This window comes from Octodon degus, unplaced genomic scaffold (genome assembly GCF_000260255.1).
Source record: "Octodon degus isolate 3935 unplaced genomic scaffold, OctDeg1.0 scaffold00007, whole genome shotgun sequence".
In the NCBI taxonomy this organism is placed as follows: Eukaryota; Metazoa; Chordata; class Mammalia; order Rodentia; family Octodontidae; genus Octodon; species Octodon degus.
This window is the reverse complement of record NW_004524583.1, coordinates 13,416,272-13,427,101: the sequence shown is the minus strand read 5'-3', so window position 1 is coordinate 13,427,101 and position 10,830 is coordinate 13,416,272. Positions and strand designations below refer to the sequence as shown.

General features: G+C 51.8%; 1 long non-coding RNA gene across 1 annotated transcript in view; it reads right to left on the bottom strand.

Moving 5' to 3' along the window:
- LOC111812971 overlaps positions 1–8,077 on the bottom strand; it is a 41,273-nt gene extending 33,196 nt beyond the window's left edge. The window contains exon 1 of the long non-coding RNA XR_002818334.1: positions 7,871–8,077. This is a non-coding gene — a long non-coding RNA (uncharacterized LOC111812971). The remainder of the gene's footprint in view (positions 1–7,870) is intronic.
- Between the last annotated feature and the right edge of the window lie 2,753 nt (positions 8,078–10,830).

Sequence of the window (10,830 nt, the reverse complement as noted above, 5' to 3'; positions counted from 1 at the left end):
AGAGAGAGAGAGAGAGAGAGAGAGAGAGAGAGAGAGAGAGTCTTACTACACAGTTCGGACTCATAGTGATCCTCTTGTCTCAGCCTCCCCAGTGCTAGGATTATAGGCGTGCACCACCACTCCCATGCCCAGCAGTTCTGGGGCCAGCACAGCATGTGGTACTGGGTATTGAATATGGGACTTTACACTTGCCCTGCAGGTGCTTATGCCACTAAGCTATCTCCCCAGCCCCCAAGATTGTTTTTATTCACAATACTTCTGATGCCAAGTGGGTGGATTTGCACCCTGCACCAATCCATTCTGCTACTCTCTGGATGTCACCTGGGTATCAGACAGTTCAATTCCATTTTGACACTAATTGCCCAGAGTTAGTCACAGGTCCTCCAGGCTTAAGGCCTCAATTCCCAGTTCCCCCCAACTTCCGGTGCCAGGCCCAAGTCCTCCAGTGCCAGCTATACTTCTGACCAACCAAATATAAATTTGCAGCTGGGGTGCCACACCTTCCCCAGAGCTTCACTAATTCACTGGAATGACCCACAGAACTCAGGGAAACATCTTGCTTACCCTTTCTGGTTGCTTATAAAGGATCCACTTGTGAACAGTCAAATGAGAATGAGGCATAGGACAGCATGGGAGCAGGGTGTGGAACTCTTGGCCTTCTCCATCCCATCAACCTCCCAGGGCTTTGATGCGGGAACTGACCCAGAAGCTCCCTCCGCCCTGTTGTTTCAGGGGTTTATGGAGACTTGGCCTGGGCAGCATAATTGCTTAACTCTTTGGCCATTAGTGATTAACTTAGTCTTTAGCCCCTTTCCTCTCCCCAGAGGTCATGGCCTGGGGCTTAAAGTTCCAACTTGCTAATCAGGCTTTGGTCTTTTGGTCACCAGTCCCCATCATGAAGTTACCTAGGTGTCCTTAGCCACCAGCTAACTCATTAGTATACAGAAGATACTCTGGAGATTTCAAGGGTCTTGGCAGCTATGTCCTAGGAACCAGAGAAAAAGACAAAACATATACTTATTTTTATATCACATGAAAGAGCCAGGATCTGCCCATCTTCCTACCTCCTCCAGGAAAATGGAATCAGTCTTAGACTTCTACTTAGACACTACTCTTGATTTAGAAACTCAGCACCCAAAAGGATTGGGCCTCTGCTGGGGTGACCAGACCTGCCCTGAGCTCTGAACATGGCTCTTCAGAACTGCTAGTGACTGGTGTAGAAGAAACACAGGGATCCAATTTGAGACAGTGTTTCTATCTTCTTTCATTCCCTGCTATAGTGTGGCTTCACAAGGCATCCACCTGCTGTTTCCCAGGTTGGATTTCTGGCCCAGACCTCTCCTCTGAACTCTAAACTTAGATAGCTAATTGCCTGTTTCATATCCCACTGGAAGAGCTACCAGCTGTGTCCAAATGATCACACCCAAATCAAACTCCCAATTCTGTCCTCCCCCTGCGTACTCCTCTCTAAGCCTCCCTCTGCCCCCTTAATGGCAGTTCCATCCATTCCGTTGCTCAAACCACAAAGTCTTGGAATCCTTCTTGCTCACTCTGGGAATTTCATATTTCACAACCAAGCCATCTGCCAATCTTGTTGGCAATTCCTTCAAAATAAACCCAGAACCCAACAACATTTTACCACTTTTGTCTCTACTTTACTGCTGGTCAAAGCTACCATCATGTCTTGCCCACAGTATCACAAAGCCCCAACTGATCTCCGCTTCCTGCCTTTCCCAGGTCTCCCTCAGTTTATTCTGAATACTGCAGCCAGAGTGATTGTTAAAGACCTACATGAATCATGGCCCTCCACTGCTCATTCTATCCTGGCTCTCAGAGTAATGACCAGGGTCCTCCAGTGGCCCACTAAGCCCTGTACAATGTGACTGTACTCCTTCACATCTTCTACTAGTTCTCTGCTCTGGGCACATTGGCTTCCACATTATTCCTGCAACATGATGGGCAGGTCCCCACCTGGGCACCCTCACCTTTATAGACTCCCTGCCTGGCCACAAGAGGATGTTCTACCCCTCCATCCTCACAGCTAGCTTCTGTACTTCAGGTCCCCAAACTATCACTATAGCAAAAGAGCCTTCCATGACCTCCCTGTATGAGAGAGCAGCCTTGTCCTCTCTGAGTACTTTTTAAAAATTTATTTATTTATTTGGTAGAGGGTCTCATTACATAGCTCGGACTCATAGTGATCCTCCTTTCTCAGCCTCCTTAGCACTGGGATTATAGGCGTGGGCCACCATACCTGATTTCAGGGACCAGCACTGCATACCTGGGATTCCGGGGCCAGGTCAGAAATGGCCTTCCAGTGCTGAAGTCAGAAATGTCCCCAAGGGTAGGTTCAAATGAGAAGGAATAGGTTTTCCTGTTGCTTCAGGTTGGCCCAGTGCTTGGGTCATTTCCATAAGACAAACTCCTGACAAACACATGATTCTGTGGTGTCAGTCACTGGTTCCTGTGCAACAGCTGGTAGAACCCAAGGCTAACAGAAGTGAAAGCCAAAGAAGAAAAGGAAGAGGAGGAGGAGGAGGAGGAGGAGGAGGAGAAAGAGGAGGAGGAAGAGATGATGAATTTAGTAATTTCCCTCCACTGAGAATGTGACATGGCAGCATTTACAGGAGTTTCAGAATATGCTAGCCTCTCATGCCTGATCTGTTAGGTAGTCAGTAAAAACAACCTCACATCTGAGGCCCAGATCCTGAATCTTTTGGGCCACTTCCCTCCTTGAAGCATATATCAGTTCCCTTTATGAAGGTAAAAGGCCTTTAATGAACTTCAAAACCAAGTTTGGAAGGAATATGTTACAGGGTCATGAGGACCAAAATTTAGAAAGGAGGTCCGGGGAGATAGCTCGGTGGTCTAAGCACCTGCCTGGCAAGCTCAAGGACCTGGGTTCAGTCCCTGGTACCACATGAGGGACACTGAAACTAGACATGGTGGTGCACACCAGTGTCGGGGAGGCTGAGACAGGAAGATCATTAGGAGTCTGAACTGTGTAGTGAGACCTTGTATTAAATAAATAAATAAACAAACATCAAAATTTGAAAAGGAGTTCAGAGAAGGTGGAAGGGACAGACTAAGTGCCCCAAAACTTGTGCCTTCTCATACATGGCAGATAGAGGTGACAGGAGACATGCAAAAAAAGTGAATGTATGGAGGGATATCTAATTTGTCTTTTTTTTTAAATGTATTTGGTACAGGGTCTCACTACACAGCTCTGACTCATAGTGATCCTCCTGTTTTCAGCCTCCCCAGTGCTGGGATTACAGGCATGCGCCACCCCTCCCAGACTCCATCACCAGCTCAGCATGCACCAGGGGTGGGGCCGGCATGGCACGCAGTACTGAGAATCAGGGAGATAGCTCAGTAGAATAAGTGCTTGCCTGGCAAACGCAGGGTCCTGAGTTCAATCCCTGGTACCACAAAAAAAAAAAAAAAAAAAAATCCCTGGTCCCTGCACTTACCTGAGCAGGTACTTAGTCTGCAGAGCTATCTCACTGGCCCTTCTTATTTGTCTTTGAGCTTCCCCAAGACCCAGCTCCTTGGAAGTACTGGAAGTGATCTTAGTTGGCATCCGGCTTCCTCCAGCCCCCTGTATTTACATGGGTAAGTGGCCTGGCAAGCTGGTCCCACTCTTAGCAGTCTCCCCTGACCCCTCCTACGGCACACTATAGAGGATGGAGGCATGACACCGAGCAGAACTGAGACAGCCCCCTGAGAATCACAGATGATGGCCTCAGCCCTCCTGACAGCCCAGAATAATGGGACCACCTCCACAATGTCCCTGTGTACCTGCAGGACCCTCCCTTGCAAGCTCCAGAGTATAAAGGCAATCACTCCCGGTTGATCTGTGTCTCCCCACATCTGTGTTTCACATCTCCCATCCAGCTGCTCCCAAATGGCCAGATGTGCCCTGTCTGTTCCCTCCAGCTACCACCCACAGAGTGAGCCCCACTCCCAGTGGGCCATGAAGGGACTCTGCCACTCTCACACAGGGCTGGAAGCAGTTCAGAAACGTCTCCATTCCCGGAGCACAGGGCCTTACCTCAGGGCCGCGGCATCAGTGGCGTAGTGATTTGCTGACCTTCCCTTTGACCCTTGAGAGCCAGGCCAAGGTGCTTGTACTTGCGGGCAGGCTTGCTGGGTTTCACAAATAAGAAAAGACAAAAACCAATTTCAGATAAATGATGAAAAATTTTTATATAAGTATGCTCCATAAAATATTCAGGACATACACACACATTAAAGTGATTCCACGGGGCCGGGGAGATGGCTCAGTGGAATAAGCGCTTCCCTGGCAAGCGCAAGGGCCTGAATTCAATCCCCGGTTCCGCAAAAAAAATAAAAAAATAAAGTGATTCGTTCCTTGTGTGAAATCCCAGTATTACTTGGCACTCTGAATGCTATCTGGCAGCTGTGGGAGCATGGTCCCCAAACACCCCGGCTACTCCCAAATCAGCGGTAGGGAGCAAAGCCTCCTGGGAAGGGTACAACCTCCAACCCCAAGTGCTGGTCACCACCACATCCTGAGGAGCTGTCCTCAGTCTTGTTCCTAGTGCTAGCAGCCTCCTGAGCCCTCTGTCTCCCTGGTACACACACCTCTCCCACACTTCCGCTGCCTCCCCCTAGGAATCTCTGTCATCTGTGTGTCCCTCACACAGTGATTGTCCTCTCCATCCCATCACACCAGCCCTGCTCCCCTCGCTCCTCGCGTGGTTCTGTTCTCATCTTTCTGGAAGCCCTTTTCCCCTGGAGACTTCAAGTAACAGACAAGAAGGCCAAGTCCAGCTGGGGAAGAGCACAACCAGTTGCCACCAGGGGCAACAGCGACTGTACCCGCAGCCATCTCTGGAGAAGAGCTGCGGGGCCTCAAAAGGGGGTGGGGGCTTCTGGTTTTCATTTCAAGCCTTCTGAGTTAATGTTTTTCATGAGTGCTAATTACATTCATAATAGTAATAGCAATAATAATGTAGAATTTTTAACACTGCTAAGAAGAGACGCATGTCTGGGCCGGCAAGCCTTCTTTATCCAGCCTCTGCCTTTGCCCTGCAGGGGGAGAGACATTCAAAGTCCACAGAGAACCTGAGTAAACCCACAGGGAAGGAGGAAGAGGCAGCCCTGAAGTGAGTGAGAGGTTTTGGCACCTGTGGAGACATTTCAGGCCTCAGCTCCCCAAGGCAGAGGACATGTCCCAGAGCAGAAGTTTGGGGAAGCCTCAGGATCCTCCAGTTCTCTCAGTGCCACCTGGGGACCTTCCATGGTACTCCCGTAGGAGACAGAGTCTGCAGAGGGATCCCAGGCCTTGAGAGGCGTCTGAGGCCACGAGAGTACTCTTGAGAGAGTGCAGGCCCTGCTGGTCTCCTGGGGCTGGCTGGGGGAGGGGATCTTCAGATGCACACAGACGGGGTTCACTGAGGCTCGCGGAGGCCTTTGGTCCTTTGGGTTTGCCCATCAGCTTTGTCTGTGGCACATGCAGGCCTGGCAAGAGGCAGGAATAGTGAAGTAAATGGAGGGAGGCCATATGCTAGGTTAATAAATATAGCTCCACCCTCCGTTTGGGAATCCAGGGAGGGAGAATAATAGAGCTGGCTTCTGTATATCCAACTATTTGGAAGTTACAAGTCAAGCTAACCAGCTATCAAATTCAATGTATTCTTTCTTTGTAGAGTAACAAATACCCCGCCATGACATCCCTTTTTTGTTTTTTGTCTTTTGAGATAGAGTCTCACTATGCAGTTCAGGCTTATCTTGAGCTCACTTTGTAGCCCAGGATGCTGTCAAATTCCAATGATCCTCCTGCCTCAGCCTCCCAAGTGCCAAGATTACAGGCGTATGCCACCACACCTGGTTGTCTTCCTAACATCTTGGGGGCCAACTTGCTTCAGACTGGAATTACACCTGGCGCTAGAAGGGAGCCTGTGCATGTGTGCACGAACACCCAGCCCCCGTGTCCAAGTTCTACCCTACAGTTCAGCCCTAGGTCTCCCCTCCGCAGTCCATGCATGTGTATATCCTGGCAAGACAGACTTGGGTTAGAAGCCCACGCTATCCTTGAGTTTAGGCTCAGGGAACTGGATAGGGAATTCCAGGACCCAGGAACCTGACACAAGGTCCAACAGAGGAGGCTGTGTGGATTCACCTGCCTGTGCACCATGGATACTTCACCCACAGCTGGTCTTGGCTACAAGAAAGCCTGAGCAGACCCCTGGCATAGGCACCACCACACAGGAACCGTGACACTCGACCATGACCAGCCTAGGGGGCATGAGGTCACTCAATGAAAACATGAAGGTGGAGCTTCAGTGTTTCCTAGAAGAGCTCTTTTGATGCCCGGGCGACACCTCCCCACTGCCAGGGTTGGGTGTCTGCCTGCCACCTCGTGCTCTGGGGTCATGCAGGTGTCACCGTCTCCCGCTTCTGGCACAGCAGAAAGCTTGTTTTCCTCCTCTCATGCTCCCTGACTCTAATCCCCACCAGCCTGTGCCACTTGGCTGGCCTCCTTGGCAGAAAAGTGACAAAAAGATGTCTCATGAGAGTCAGATCCCTTAGCTGCCGGAACCCAAAGCCTCCTTGGGGGTCACATCCACCAGTGACTGAGAGTCCCGCCCTGGACTGACTGACCCAGTTTCCTTTCACCTCTCCTGGCTGGGGGGTCACTAACACGGATTCATTCAGCTTAAAAGCAGTAGCTGTCACTCTACTTGGAGCAAGCATCTTCTCTCCTCTATTCATGCTCCTGTGCACGGCCGGAGCCAGCCCTCTCTGTCCAGCCTCACTTTCAGGTTGTTCCCAGCATCCTCCTCGGCTCCCACCAGTTTACCCAGACAGGGCTCCTCCCAACAGCCTCTCATCTGCCCCTGCTCGACTGGTCTCCTTACTTCTGTCCCAGTGCCTTTCACCCTGTAGGTACACAGGAACCCTCCTCTCCACGGAGGACTCCTGGCACTTCCTTAATGCTTCTCCTGCTTTGTCACTTGTGCCATTTGCTACCACCTGCGCCCTACATTTGGTCCATGGACAATATTTATGTCAGTGCTATATATACCATATGGCACTTGTCTTCTTTCCTAGGTACACAACAACCATAAAGCTAGACCTGGCCCTCATTTTCTGAAGATGAGGAGACAGATAAAAAGTTCCACAACTCACCCAGGCTGAACCTGCTGGGTTGGCCGAGCTCTCAGCAAGAGGCCTAAATTGCCTGCAAACTCAACCCAGTCCAGAACTTGCCCCCAACCCCCTGCTGCCTTCCTGCTTGGAGTCTGTCACCCAGGGGATGGGCCCTTCAGGAAGGGCAATTAAGTGACATATACTCATCAACTGGACAAATGGTGTCTTGCCGTTCACTAGCAGGACACAGCCTCCAGCTGCATCCCACCATGTAGCCTGTGTTTTTCTACTTCTTTACATTGTGATAACCACTGGGCAAAAGAAAAAAAAAAAAGAGAGAGAATAAAGAAAGAAAAGAGAGAGAAAGAATAAGTAATTAACAGCGATCACACAGATTTTCTCAGAACAGCTTTGATTCCCCACTGTGAGCTCCCTTTTCTGCAGAGGGAATACACCAGGCCCCTGCCCACCAAGGCGAGAGATCAGCCCTTTTGCTGCCCACCATTTAGCATTTGTCACCCCTCAGGGACTGGCAGCTCCAGGCAGGGAGGTCGGAGAGGGAGAACAGGAAGGGGGCTCAGGAAACAACCAAGGAGAAGCCCACGGGAGGGCCTGAGCTAGCAGGGAGGGGCAGGAGCCAGGACCCCTCCCAAAGCCAAGCCCCTCAGTCTGAGTAAGCTCCCCAGAGTTAAGATCAGCTGAAGAGAGCAAGGCAGACTCTTCCTGCCTCCTTCCCTGCTCAGCTGCTCACTGCGTGGAAGAAAAACAGAACCAAGAGCCAAGAAGAGTGTCACCAAGCAGCTCCAGAAAGCTGTGGGCAGACGCCTGGCCGGGTGGCTGACTTTCTGTTTCTGCCAGAGGTTTTATAAATATTAGGGGAGTTTGATCTGAGGCTGTGGGTGGGGAGGTGAGGAGCGCTTCACAAGAAGGAGATAACTCAGCCCACAGGGGTTCCTGGCCGCTCAGAGGCCTGCTTTTCATTAGCATCACCAAGGCAACATCTCATCCCCTGCGGATCTCCTCGCAGCCTGCGAGCGACCAGTGCGAGGGGCACTTCCCGTCTGGTCTGCCAGAGAGTCTGCCGCCCTCGGTGTTCCTGAAGCCCCTCCCCTGCCCATGAGGTGGGGGAGGAAAACTGCGATGACAACGTCCCAGGCCTTTAAGGGACCACAATTTAGCAATTTGCCCCAAGGACTGTCCTAAGCAGGGTGTGAAGAACCCCAAGAAACCAGACAGAACCAGCAGGCAGCAGCGCTGGCTTGTTTTCTTCCTCCTGCACGCACCCTGCCTTGACCCCGCCCCCCAACCTCCTCCTTCCCCTGGCCTTTGCCCTCCACACACACCTCTATTTGTGACCAAGGCAAACATTTGTAGAGCACCCAAGGAACTGCCCCCCCTGGCCACTGTGTTGATCAGCTTTAGGGGCCCACGGAAGTTCAAGCACATGGTGACTCTGGCTTGGATGAAGTTGTTCAGTGGATTCTGAGAGGGGGTGTTGGTGGGGCAGATGAGGGGGTAAGGGGAGACCTGTGTTTACAAAGCAGCATGAGCACAGGGAAGTCAACATGAAGCCGAAGCCCAGAGCCAGGCTGGGATGACCAGCTGGGGAATGTGCACCAGAGCTGGTAACCTCCGCCCGGCAGACACTCCCCACCTCAGCACTGACCCCAGGAACTCCCTGCACCCCATGAAAAGTCAGCTCTCTCTAGCTGCAGGCTCTGTGGGGCCAGCAGACAGCCCGTCCTACAGTCTGCTACTGCCAATAGCCAACACAACTCCTGCACATAGGAGACCCCCATTCATGTCCACTGCAAAAAGAGACCCCGCTGTGGAAATCAAGGAGGGGAGGAGAGCCATCAGTGCTACAGGGCTAGGCTGGGTGTTCTGGGCCAGTCTGGCTTTGTGCTGTGAAGCAAACCTAAGCCCCAGCCTCTCCAAACCCCTCCTCTCTCTGGAATGCAGATCACCCTGCCCTCTTGAAAGATTTGTACTGAGCCCTCCAGCAAGCCCTGGGGAACTGCAGACACTCAGACTGGAACTAAAAGACCCAGGAGGAGAGCCCCCCTCCCGCAGCCTCAAAAGGACCAAAACCAGGAACCCAGCACACCAGGGCCCCTCACCTTCTTGCGTCTCATTCCTGCTTTTCCCACTGAGCCTGGCCCTGGTGCAGCAAACTCGTAATTCCTCCACTGATCTAAGCAGGAAATTCCATCTGCCTTATAGGAGGAAGATTGCATCACGTCAACCCCCCTGAGATACAGAATGGTATCAAAGTCTTACCCAGTCCTGGGGGAGCAGGTGTCTCCCTTCATGGGCTTCTGGGCCTCACTGAAGCAGGCGCTGCCCGCCTTTGTGACTCAGAGCTGGTGTTTAGGGCTTGAGCACCCAGCCTAGTCATAGGGAAGAGGGGACCTGCACAGAGTGGCTGGGCAGTGCAGGTGCAGTCAGCCGGTGCCAGCATCCTGGTGGAAAGGCTGCACCGAAGATTTTGGGCAATGCCAGCCTCCATGGCACAGCAGAGCATAGGTCCACGAAAGCAGTGTGGTCCTAGAACCTTGCATGTGCCCTCACCCAGGAGTTGCTCACACATGCAGATTCCCAGGCTCTGCTGATTTCCCCGGCTGGCTGGGTGACACAAAACACAGCAGTCACCATCACACCAGCTCATGGGTCCTACTTGGTGACTCCGTGACTTTAGGCACATTACCCTCTCTGAGGTTCTGTTCCTCAACGTTAAAGTGGAGGCAGTGTTACCTCTTATGAAGGGCTGATATGAATCTGGCCAGCACCAGTGAACACCAATGCTAGTGACTGACAGATGCACACACCCACGCACACACTGTTGTTTAGGAAATACCAGTGACCTCTGTGTCCCAAGGCAGCTCCCAGGTGAGGGGCTTCTCCCAGTCCTCTGGCTATTTCACTTTTGTCCATGAGCCCTGCCACCAATAGTGGTAGTCTTTCATCTCCAGTACCCCGTATAAGTCCCTGTGTCCTGGGAGGCGCAAGCCATCTCATGGTGTGTGAACGCTGTGGGAATGAACATGGCCAGGCAGGAGGAGGGGCTCCAGGAAGAGAGATACATCTGCTTTCATAGTGGGGCCTTATGAAACCTTGGCCATTCCCCACAAGAAAGCAGTACAGGGTCTGGTTTTCATTTCTTTCACCATCTATGAGCTTCCTTGAGAGATGGCAGAACTCTGTTGTCATCACAGGAATTGGAGTTTTAACCCCTTCCCTTTGTTCGGCGCTGGCACCTTCTGTAGCTGTGGCTGTCTCATACTTGGCCAGGTCACTGTGGTGGAGTGCAGGGATGAGCCCCAGGGTGTGTAGGAACCTCGAGGTCTCCAGAAATGCTGGGCTGATTTTGCAAAGCTGCCTTCCCAGCAGTGCTTGACTGGGTTGCTTTTCAAATTAGCTTTGTGGAAGGAAGAGCAGCGGCTTGGAATGTTCTAACTGGGTGACCTGGGAAGAACCATGTCACATTGCTGAGCCCCTGTTTCCACCTGGGACACTAATACAAATAGGAGAACCAGGCTGGCCTCATAGCTCAGCAGACTAAAGCGCCTGCCAGCCGCGCTCCTAGGGGCTTACTGATGCTGACTGAGACTGGGTTTGGTGGCACATGCGCCTGTAATCCCAAAGCTTAGGAGGCTAAAAACAGGACGATCACTATGAGTCCGATCTATGTAGTGAGACCCTGTAGACCCT